This window comes from Mus musculus, chromosome 14, assembly GCF_000001635.26.
Source record: "Mus musculus strain C57BL/6J chromosome 14, GRCm38.p6 C57BL/6J".
Taxonomy (NCBI): Eukaryota; Metazoa; Chordata; class Mammalia; order Rodentia; family Muridae; genus Mus; species Mus musculus.
This window is the reverse complement of record NC_000080.6, coordinates 123,983,970-123,996,083: the sequence shown is the minus strand read 5'-3', so window position 1 is coordinate 123,996,083 and position 12,114 is coordinate 123,983,970. Positions and strand designations below refer to the sequence as shown.

At 37.7% G+C, this 12,114-nt stretch overlaps 1 protein-coding gene, 1 long non-coding RNA gene and 1 pseudogene across 5 annotated transcripts in view; 2 read left to right on the top strand and 1 right to left on the bottom strand.

Annotated features, from left to right (window-relative positions):
* The window catches only part of 1700024B18Rik (RIKEN cDNA 1700024B18 gene), a 28,050-nt gene extending 19,601 nt beyond the window's left edge, over positions 1 to 8,449 (bottom strand). Inside the window, exon 1 of the long non-coding RNA NR_045479.1 lies at positions 8,349 to 8,449. This is a non-coding gene — a long non-coding RNA (RIKEN cDNA 1700024B18 gene). The remainder of the gene's footprint in view (positions 1 to 8,348) is intronic.
* The window catches only part of Fgf14 (fibroblast growth factor 14), a 703,246-nt gene that overhangs the window by 681,603 nt on the left and 9,529 nt on the right, over positions 1 to 12,114 (top strand). The gene's annotated exons all lie outside the window — the stretch shown is intronic.
* Gm15422 lies at positions 10,065 to 12,110 on the top strand (annotated as a pseudogene).

Genomic DNA, 12,114 nt, shown 5'->3' with positions numbered 1-12,114 from the left:
TCTTTAAAGAGTTAATTGTAGATATTTTCTGTTTCAAATTTCATGACTACACCGTTTTCTGAAAAGTCAGACTATTTTTGCCTTTGTTAGTGATTGTAAGAACATTCTGTACTCCATCTTGAAGCTGGTGCTGTCAGAAAAATAGCATTCAGGGATATGACTGATTGATTATAAACTGAAAAGGGTGACAGAGATTGAGATAAATCTCTGCTGACCTCATTTTAACTTTCAGTAGGCCAAATCTCCAACAAAAGAGACAAGGGAGGAGAAAATGGAGATTTCAAGTTGAACAGGCCATTAGAATTCCATCTAAAGTTTGAACAATTAATTTGAAACCTATTAAGAATAATTAAATAGCACCTTGCTCCTGATAACAATTCACATTTGAAAGCATTTTTTGGTTTTATTTGTTGTTATAAGTAAGTATACTTTATTACTCAATTTATAGTTTAAAACTTATTTTTTTCATTTCTATATAGTTGATAGCTAATGCATGTGATATTTATAAATTACTTTTGTGAATTGTCATTATCTTTCATTTAAGAACCTGAGACTTCTATTTAATTCTTAGGAATAAACTTTATAAAAGTCCAGGGTCAATGTCTAGACTCTGAATGGGAAAGGGTTGTATGTATTGATGACTCTGGAAATAGATGTAATGCTATTGCTGGTATTATCAGAGCAGTGAAGAACTGAGCAGGTCAGTCATCTAGCTAAGGGACCTTTAATCACAATAAGGAGTGGAAGTAATAATAATCCTTCTAATGAGTTTACTTTTCCCCCAGAACTCTTGTATTCTGTGCAGTCACTACAGAACTGCCACAAGGGTCAGCCAAGTCTGCCTGCCTTTCTGAGTCCTCACTCAGAAAATAGTTATTTTTCACATCTGTTCTTCCTTTTGGATGCTGCCTGGAGCCCATGTATGCTTCTTCTGGTAGTTCCGGTGTTTTTATTTCCCCACTCCCTGGCTGCTTGTCTGCAATGTAACTGTTTATAAACAGCCTGGCTGTATTTGTTACTCTTTGTCTTCCTCTTTCAGGTAGCTGTCAAAATTTATAGCTTGTGGTTCTGTTCTGGAGTTTTTGATACCTAATGAAACTGTCCTCAAGACTTTTTCTGAATGCTCCCTTAAATTATTTTACTATTGAGACTAAGAACTGTAAGCGGGAGCCAAATACTGGCTCTCCTGTCATGTCCCAAGTGGGGGCTCCTTAAAGTTTCTGGTAATAATACATATCATGAATGTGTGGTATGCTCGTTGGTACAGTATGCCTAGTATAATTCCTATAATCTGTTTTTTAAAATTGATTTTAGAATTCCATTTTATTTTAAAAATGTAAATCTATCAGATTTTTATTGTAGATATAAAGGAGAAAGTAGATAGCCCAGTTCAGCATCCGGGCTGAACTTGATTGGCTGACTAAACTGAACCATGAGAGAAGAGAAGGGGAGGGATAATAAGAGGCTGGGGAAAGGGAAGCAGAAGCCCAGCCCCTGGGAGGAAGAGGTTTAGGTAGGAAGTGGGTTGAGATGTGCTAGGAGGAGCCACAGGTACTGACTTGCTTGCGTTTCAGAGACTTAACATTCTGTCAGGTTCTTCCAGGTTACACAGTACACGGAATGTGTGGCCTGAAGCATTTTAAAAGGAAGCTGGTGCTCGTAGGGAGAAGCCTTTTAGATTTCTCTAAAATCAAACTTTGATGAAAAAAAAGTATTCAAATCATATATATTTACATACATGAATATATTACAATATATGAATGTATACATGTTGTACAATATAAAACAAAATGAATATACATGATATCTAAATTTAATTGGGAACAATTATCCCTAAGGAGTTTGATATTAAACACTTCTTCCCTCAGATTTTACTTTAAACCAGTTGTGGGAAACTTTTCTGGTGAAGGACCACACAGTAAACACTTTAGGGTCTTGTGGTAAATCTCCAATCCAAATATGCCCCAACAATGAAAACACGACTCAATTAATATGGATTCATGCTGTGTGCCTAGATTGGGCAGATCTACCACTCTACTACCATCTTCCACACCTTATGAGACCCTTTATAACTTGCGGTTTCTCCAGGCCATGTGCTTCTGCTCTGCTTTTCTTCTTCCTCCTCTGCATCCTCTCTCCCATTTTCTCCTTCTCTCTCCCAACCTTCTGCTTCACCTTCCTTTTTATCTGCCCAATCATCAGCTCTCCTTTATTTTACAAATTAAAGTGGGAAGCAAGTTTACCGGAAATCTGACTCATTCCTTCTTCACAACCACTCACTGGCAAATGGGATTAACATCAAAATATAATTATCCCCGGGGCTATCCCCAAAAGGGTCTGATCTTTTTCTCAGCTCTCCAGATTTGAACTTTGGAGTCTCTTGAAAAAGCCACACCTATGCTGAAGTTTCTAAAGACTGATTCAAAACTGTGATTGTGGAGAGTTTGAATGTTACAAATCTTGAGACAAAGTTACCTGGCTTGCCTTTAAGCCCTTTTAGTAGCTTTCACATCTGATTCCCATATAACATCCCTTTAACTAGCAGATAAAATCCTCAGAATACATTAACTAGACTATTAGCTAGACTATCTGTTTCTGAAAACTCAGACTCTAAGAACATCACCAGATAGCATCTAAAACCTGTAACAGAGACCCCATTCCACTGCCTATCTGATGTCCCTATCAGTGTTTTTAGTAAATGCATTTAATTTTTTTTTTTTTTTGGAAGCTCTGGCTTCTGCTAGGGTCCCTGGTTCCTGTATAGAAAATAAAGGAGTTTTTTAATAGTCATGTAGTACTCCACTGTGTAAATATACCACATTTTCTGTATCCATTCCTCTGTTGAGGGACATCTGGCATCTTTCCAGCTTCTGGCTTTTATAAATAAGGCTGCTATGAACATAGTGGAGCATGTGTCCTTGTTACATGTTGGAGCATCTTCTGGGTATATGCCCAGGAGTGGTATTTCTGGGTCCTCAGGTAGTACTATGTCCAGTTTTCTGAGGAACCACCAGACTGATTTCCAGAGTGGTTGTACCAGCTTGCAATCCCACCAGCAACGGAGGAGTGTTCCTCTTTCTCCACATCCTTGCCAGCATCTTCTGTCACCCGAAATTTCTGCTTCAAACTTTGTCTCTGTATCTTTTCCCATGGGTATTTTGATCCCCCTTCTAAGAAGGACCAAAGTATCCACACTGATCTTCCTTCTTGAGTTTCATGTTGTCTGTGAATTGTATCTTGGGTATTCTGAACTTCTGGGCTAATATCCATTTATCAGTGAGTGGATACCATGTGTGTTCTTTTGTGATGCGTTACCTCACTCAGGATGATGTTTTCTACTTTCATTCATTTGCCAAAGAACTTCATTCTTAACTCCTTACAACAGACAAATTCCAGAAGGGTAGAAAGAATGATTTCAATGAACTCTAAAGGGAGAGACAGCTCTTGTCTTAGGTAACTACAGAAATGTCAGCAAGCTGCCCTGGAGGTCCTAGGGAACATCTCTCCCCTTCAAAGAGAGTGGACTCTACCTCCTTTTTGCCAGAAAATAAGTCTCTTGAGGACTTAAATCGGCATCTAAAAAGATGGAAGATTGGTCCTTTTTAGGCCCATTAGGGTCTGAAGACTAGAACCTAGCTATTGCCTAGACCTAGATGGAGATATAATATTCTCAGTTACATAACTGGGTGAGTGGAATTTATATTCTAATTAATAATATGTTTTTCTTTTGCAGAACCTTCCCCTTGTAGTATGGACACTTAGAGAAAATCATTGGCCAGCCTATTTTCTGAGTCCTAACCCAGAAAAAGCATACAGCTCTGTTCTTTCTACCCTTTTGTCTTTTCCTTTTGTAGTAGATGTTTTATTATGTTCTGGGCTTTCTCACTTTGCTTGTGTGAAGTCAGTTCTCCACGCTTTCTGAACTCCATTGCTGTACATGCAAGATCCTAACAACATATTGTTACTTTCTTTTTTTCTCTGTTCATCATCCATCAACATAGACATAACAGTTTAAAGGTTAGCTGCCTTGCTGTTTTTCTCTTAAACTTTAGTAAAATTGTTCTCAATCTCCCTTTTATTTCTATTTTAAAATTCTCTTGTGTTTAAACTAGAAACAGCAGAAGGGGTTCTATATTTTGTAAGTAGAATATGACACCCAATGTGGGGCTGCTCAAATTCCTCTGGTAACAGTCTGTCTTTACTGCCAACTATAAAGCCTTCTGCTAAATTACCTTTTGGGCAATGTAGGGTATCATGTCCCCACCCAGAGCAAGAAATACCATTAAAATTTAATTCTTTTAACTAGTACTCAAATTCCTGCAATGATTACTCCCTGGTTTTACAAGCTAATAGTTACAGAAAAGGGGAGTTCTCCCTGATGGTCCTTTAAGTCTGCTCATTCCTGACTAGGTTCAGAACACATTGCTTATGATTGTCTTTTATTCTGGTACTCTGGAAGTTTATTTAACTGATTTCAAACTGGAACCCATCTTTCAGAGCAACCTAAATCCATGTTTCCAACCACAATCTCTAACGTTTGACTCAAAATAAATGTTATTGCCTTTGGTGATAGAGCTGTATTCACTCCACAAGAGTTGGACTTGATCTTGTGAAAATAAAAAAATAAAAATGCTGAAATAAAATAAACAAAACCTGCACTTGCATGAACTTTCTACAAGGCTGAACTCAAATTGATAAGAACTTCCAATTAGGTCCAGAGCCTAATTATACTTTATCTTGGGCTATCTTTACCCACCTAACTAGCCATTCCTTGTCTACCTCTGCATCTGACCTTTGCAACTAGCAGATAAAAATCTTTGGGATTTATTAACTTAAAAAAGAAAAAAAAACCCTTATTTCCACCAAATCAAAAGTCTAAAACTATCATCAGATAGCATCCGAGGCACATAGCTGTGAATTTTCTTGTTTTGCTGTTATTCTGATGACTCTACCACTATATTTGAAAAGTACCCCAATTTATGATTTCATTCTGTCACTACAAAACCTTCAAAAACCTGCTACTTCACTGGTACATGGAAGTTGGGTAACTTAAATGTGAGTTCCCAGGCTGTGGTGACTCATGGCTTCAGAAAAACCTCTTTCCAACTTGCAGTAAGGTTGTGTTTTTGAGTCAACAGACTGAAGACCAGGCCTACTGCATATCTCAAGGTCATGTCAGTACTGACATTATACTTTGTTTATGCCTAACCTTCTGGGTTTGTGGCTAATTTATTTCTTATGAGTCATAGAACATGGATAGTCTCCTCCTATCATCCTCCCCTTTCATCTACAACCCAGAAGACTATCTTTGCACATGCAAATAGACCATCAGGGGTTTCCCTGAATAAAGAATACACTGCAGATGGTGCTTTCATCCCAGAGCAACCACAACAGAAAAGGAGATATAAAACTTCTGTCTGCATTGTGGTGTGCCTTTTCCCCCCTATTCTATAATTTGACGGTTTAATTTGGCATTGGTGCAAATAAATACTTAATCTTCTACTGGAACTTGACTGCTGGGCTTGTTGTCAGGGTGGTAGTTCTAAATATAGGTAGACAAGAGGCGAAAAAGACACATCAAATTCCTTATCTATCTCGTTTTTGGCACTTTCAAAGAGTTTATATTTAAGCTTAAATTTAAATAAGCGTTCTCTTATTACCACTGCCAGTATTCTGTCACAGTAGTCTTATTTAGTTCACTAAATAAGAAACATAAATTAGAGCTTCAGAGATAGCCTGGAATCCCTGCTTTTTTCAATCTATTGGCGGCATCAAAGTGGAAGTGTACTGGGTCCATCCCAGCCCTTGAGCTTCTCCATGTTGAGAAATACACTGAAGAAATAGTCAAGATGAAAAGGTGTTGTGACCAAAAACAAAAAAAAAAAGTTATTTTTTTCCTGAAAACTCAGATCTTCTCAAGATATAAAGTTTTAACTTTTCATGCAATGCACAGCCTCTTCAGTTTGTTCCCACCACTGTCTGCCCGGTGCAGGGCCCGAGCTAGACATTTATCCTTGTCAGCGAATCCTGCTTGCCAGCTTGCTTCACTTCTGCTTACTACAGCCTCCAATGCTCACATGATCCCTGGTCTCATCAATTACAATTATTTCAAGTTCTATTTACTGAACTTTCCCAATGCAGTCTATCTCCCTAATGCATCTGTAGTACTCAAATACAAAACTATAGTTGGGTCTAATATCAAGAATTTTTTTCCTTTGATCAATGTTACTTTTATAGGTTTCTTTACAAATTAGCATCAAGAAAAAGATTTCACCTCCTGAATAATTTGCATGTTTTCTTCCTCTTTCTTAGATATTATAAAATTGGGAATTCAGTTTTGTAGCTTATAATTTGGATAGCATTTGTCTATGCTTTGTGAATTGTTCTCATACTAATGACATTAGTGAAAATAATGTACATTTTTAACAGACAACTTCCTGAAAGGTCTCGTATTTTAGCTTCAAAGGGGACACTGGGATAGATTATCTTTTTAGTAAGAGATTTATTAAAAGGAATTAAAGCCATAGACAGATGGCACCGTGGCAAGAACGTTGAATACAGTTCAGGCTCCTATGGCAGAGTGAGGTTTCATTTTCATACATTTTAGAGGAAGGGGGAAGGGGAAATAGATTAGAAAGTTTTGTTTGTGGCCTGCTGTTAGTCATTGGTAAGGACAAACAGTGAGCAGTCAGGTAAAGAATGGAAAATCAGCTTTCCTGGCTGGCTGTGACTTGAGGCTGATAGGGCAGGAAAGACACAAACCTAGAGAAACAATTGAATTTAGTTCTAGAAACCAAAGTACCTTAATTTCAAGAATTATAAATTTAAGCCGGGTGTGGTGGCACACGCCTTTAATCACAGCACTCAGGAGGCAGAGGCAGGCAGGTTTCTGAGTTCGAGGCCAGCCTGGTCTACAAAGTGAGATCCAGGACAGCCAGGGCTATACAGAGAAACCCTGTCTCGAAAAACCAAAATTTAGTCAAAGTGAGGGAACTTCACAAAATGATATTGCCCTACCTAACACTTGCCAGTCCATTTCTCTAGAGACTAGGATTCAACATACTAGTGTTGAGACATAACATAACTATATAAATTTGTCTTGTACACTGACAGTCACTTTGTGTTTACTCTGTTGCTTATTCAAGAATGCCATGTTTCTTACTGACAATAGGGTTCATTATCTTGGCAGCATATAAAACCTTTATTATAAGTGCTAGCCTGCCTTTCCTCCCACATCAGTTTCTGTTTCTTCTCTGCAGTACCTGTATCTTTGCAAACTGCTTATGGTTCTCCTGATACACCATGGCATTTTCTGTCTCTGCTTTGTCATAATGCTATATACTACATCTATAATCCTTCTCTCATCCAAGATGCCAGCCTTCCATAGTAATATGTACCTATATGACTTTTTAAATGAAATGAATTATTTTATTCATATTTGTCATATCTGTTGGTCAGCTCACTACTTGGTGTAAAGCCATGTTTATTGACTAATCATGCAGCTGAAGTTTGATCTGTAGAAATATGATTAGACTGAAATATTGAAATAACATACAGAAAAGTTATACTATATAATGAATAATGTATTTCATAAAAATAGCAAGTACTTACTATTATTTTATCATTCTAAAATGAGTTAATTCATACCAGTTTTCCCAGACAGCTTTTTGTCCTATAATTTCAACTTTGTTTTAGAAATGTGGACTGAAACCCAGGGAGATAAAACCATTTTCCCAAGAACACTCAGCTAAGAAGAAATCAAACCTTGATTGAACCTTGTCTGTCTGGACATACAGATCATAACCCTCTATTCCATTTTTCTTCCATTTACATATTGAAAGTATATTTATAACAAATGATAGTAACTAGGCCCTTCTGTGTGTAGTTTTAGTATTTCTCCTGAGAATGCTGACATTTCTTTGGCTATAACAATTGAAGAATAGATTAAGTTCTTTTTAAGTCTTAAGAAAACTGTGTTAGATAAGAGCATCTTAGAATATTGTATGTGTATGTATTCTCTTTGATTATTTAGCCAGGAATAAAATGGCCCAGAATATACCAACCAGTCTTCACAAGCATTACATAGTTCTCTTGAGATGTTTTTTTGTTTTTGTGTTTTTTTTTTGTTTTTTTTTTGCTTTGTTTTTTGAGACAGGGTCTGCCTTATTGTCCTAAAACTCACAATGTAAACCAAGCTGGCCTTTAAATTCATAGAGACTCACCTTCCCCTGTCTCCCAAATGCTCAGATTAAAGTCAGAAGATACATAAGTTTCTGGAGTCACAGGCAAAGCTCACAAAATAATATAAACAGGAGCTAAAGAAAAGGTTTAGTGATCAGAGTACTTGCCATGCAAACAGGAGGATCTGAGTTTAGATCTCAAGCACCCACGGTAAAAGCCAGCCAGGACAATATAGACCTGTAACTCTTATGCTCAGAGGGCAGAGTGTAGGGAATTGCAGGCTGGTCTCCAGTCGAGCTGAGATCTGAACCCTGAGGTCATAATTCACCTTCATGACAAGGTAGGTGTTCCCTCATGCTCCTGGAACTCTGGCCCCTGCCTAAGTTACCACCTCCCACAGCCCCCACAAGAGAAGCATGGTCAGTAGTTGCTTAAGCAATGGCCCAAGCTTCCGGTGTTCAGGCTAAACTCCTCCCCAGTTACCTAGCAACAGTGAAGACCATAAAAGGAGCTATTAGGCCCCACCTCCCTCTCTTACTTCTCGCTCTCTCTCCTTTGTTCTCTCACCTCTCACTTCTCTACTCTTTTCTTTCCTCTCTCTCTCTCTCTCTCTCTCTCTCTCTCTCTCTCTCTCTCTCCTCTCTCTCCTCTCTCTCTTTCTCTCTCTCTCTCACTCTCTCTCCCTTCTCTCTTTCCCCCTGCATTTCTATAATAAAGCTCTTAAACCATAGAGAGTCTCTGCTCCATCAAGATACACTGTGCACTCTGGTCAGTGTTGGGAACCTCTTCCCTTATCCCTCTCTCCTTTACCCCCCGGGGCGACAGGGTGTCGCCTTGGGGTCCCTGGTCACTGTTAACATCATACTCTGATGATTTTGAGGCAGGCTTTTACTAGCAGATAACATGCCTTTTCACCTTAGATTATCTCAAGGATACATGTGACATACCAAATATATTTGACCTAGAAGACTTAGTTTCAATCAAGATGGCAGATTTATTGGTCTGTTGAAGACTCTCATATTTTTTATTGTGTTGCTGTGATAAAACATAACTAGAAGCAACTTAGATAAACAAGGAGTTTGTTTCATCTTACAAGTCCATGTCATAATGGAGAAGTCAAGGCTGGAAGTTCACATATCTAGTCATATCACCACACAGCCAAGAACAGAGAGAAATGGATGCATGTAAGTTGACTTACTTGCTGTGCTAGCTTGTTTTATCCAATTTTTCCATCCTAATATAGTTCAGGACAAACTCTCTTGGGGATATTGCCACTCACAATAGGCTGTTTTTTCCTACATCAATTAACTTAATTAGCAAACCCCTCACAGACATGCCCATAAGGTATCCCTAATTGAGATTATCTTCTTAAGTAATCTGAAAGCCAACCATCACAAGGGACAAGCCAGGTTTGGAACATTTTGCTTTTCCCAATTTATTCCTCTGTGACATCTCTTAGATGCTGATACAGTAGGGCTCCATTTATTAATGAGAGAACTAAAAAGAGGGTATTTGGAGAACAGAAATTTAGTAGAAGGCCAGGACATTTATTTGGGTAGGTTCTCTTTGAAATCTGAGGTAGTATCATGTTGGAAGACCTTACATATCCCTGTAAGGAGGGGCTTTTTGTTTTGCTAATGTCTTTTATTGATCACTGCATCTGTCATCTTTCCTATGATCCATTTCTCCTTGGAAAATTAATTTCTGGTGAAGCAATTATATAGAGCACACTGAATAAATTTATACTGCAGAAGATATCATTTGATAACTCACCTCTTTTGGAAGGCATTTTCCATATTCAATTATGAAACATTTCTTATGACAATATAACATAAATTCAACTTTTAGAGATTTTATTTTTTACACAAAAAATTGTAAATATATATATATATACATATAGATAGATAGATAGATAGATAGATAGATAGATGATAGATAGCACAGAACATACCTATTCTTAACAGTTACAAAACTAGTTAAACATCTTACATAGTTTGCCACTAGGAGGTTAGAATTTTAAAGTTCTGAAGTGCAGTGGGTAGTTAGGTAGGTGCCATGTCTTGATCAATGCCGAGGGTGATTGATGGTGGTATGCTCAAGTAAACAGATTCAGAGCATGAAAGCACACGTCATCCTCAGCAACTGTCATTTCAGTGTCTGTTCCTTTGGAACAGGAACTATTGATGTTCCCAGGACCAGCAACTGACAAGTCCAATGTTTATGATTTCAAAACTATATATGACCAGAATGTACAATGATCTCCTCAGGAAAGACAAAGAACTCTATACACAAAATGGAATTTTACATATGTTGGATAGAAATAAAAGAATCAAGCCCCACCCAGAAAGGTTCCAGAACTTCACAGACCTGTTTGACCTGATCTTCACATGTGAAGAGAATCTCTGACGAGGTTGTAGCAGATTTGAGCTCCAGAGATCAGGAGTCCTGCTAGCCAGTGCATGTGATCAATGTGGACATCCAGGACAAGCATGAGAGGCCACTCTAGGAGCATTCCTTTCTGTGAGCTCTGCCAGTGTATCCAGCACACCAAGGATATAGATAATGAAATCGACGAGAGCAGGAGTTCGAGAAGAGTGGCTGGGCCTTTCTGCATACTGTTTGCTTCTACTGAGCCACCTGTATTTGGTGCATGGCCCTCACCTTTGTTGTAGACACTATTTCAGTGTGTTTTCCCTTCTGATATTTGTTTATACTGCTAGGTGTACATAACCAATGTACTGAACATAAGGAATGAGTAGTACATAGAAATGCCAGATTCAAATCCATTGTTTTTAACCAAAAGAAATAAAAAATGGTTTATTCTACAGTCTTCCACAAAAAAAGGGATTTTAAAGTTCTATTTAATTGGATGCTGTCAGAAATACTTGTAAGCTGTATTGCTGTGTATTCTTATAGATAAGCATGAAATAATATTTATTTCAAATAAGAGTTTCACAAATATATAAAACCATCTGTGAAATATGTGTGATATTTATAATAATACTAAAGCTTTGTGCTGTTCACTGTTGAATGAAGATGATGGCAAGAGCTTAAATCTGTTTAACACACTGTACTATTTCCAAATTGTAGGGTGGTTTTTAGTCAGGGCAGAGTTTTGCTGTTGATCTTCAAGAGTTTCAATAGGGTTCCAAACCATGAAATTTGGTAATTATTTCCAGCTTCTATCAGGTAATATGATGTCTGGCCCTAGCTTGTCACACTCCAATAGTTCCTTGCCATCTCATTATCATAACTTTAGTTTGAAGTTTCAGTCTGTTCCTCAGTAGTATAAATTTGTCACTCTATAACACTAATCTACTTACAACTACAACTAATGTTACTTATTATAACAGCTGTTTACTTACTGTTAAAATATTGCAAAGTTGTTTTGTGAAAATAATGTAAAACATATGGTATCTTAAATAGCTTTGTAAACTTTATCGGGAATAGATAATGCTGCAGTGATGTGCTTAGTGGTTAGATGGTGATTGAATTGGGCTTTGATTAAGTGAAAGTAAAGTATGGTTCATTTTTCTTTGGGTTTTTATGATTTGATACAGGATCTTGCTATGTAGGTGTTGCTGTCAGGTGTCACTGTGCTCAGACTGTCTTCAAACCCACAGCAATCCTCCTGCCTCATCTTTCTGAATGTTCCAATTACAAGCATGAGCTACCATGCCTGGCTTACGTTTTTGATTTCCTTATTAGAGGAGATACATCCTTGCATACATATATATATTTCTACTAATTATGGACTCTCCAAATTCCTTTGTTATTGAAAATTATGTATAGAGAGCTTCTGCATGCAGGAGGACTCAGTTCCATCTACCCCTCAGTATGAGGGTTGCCTCCTCAGAGAAATCCATGCAGACCAAGTGAACACTGGAATCTTCCGCTTACTACTTTAACTCTCTTCTCTTCTTTTCTCCCAAT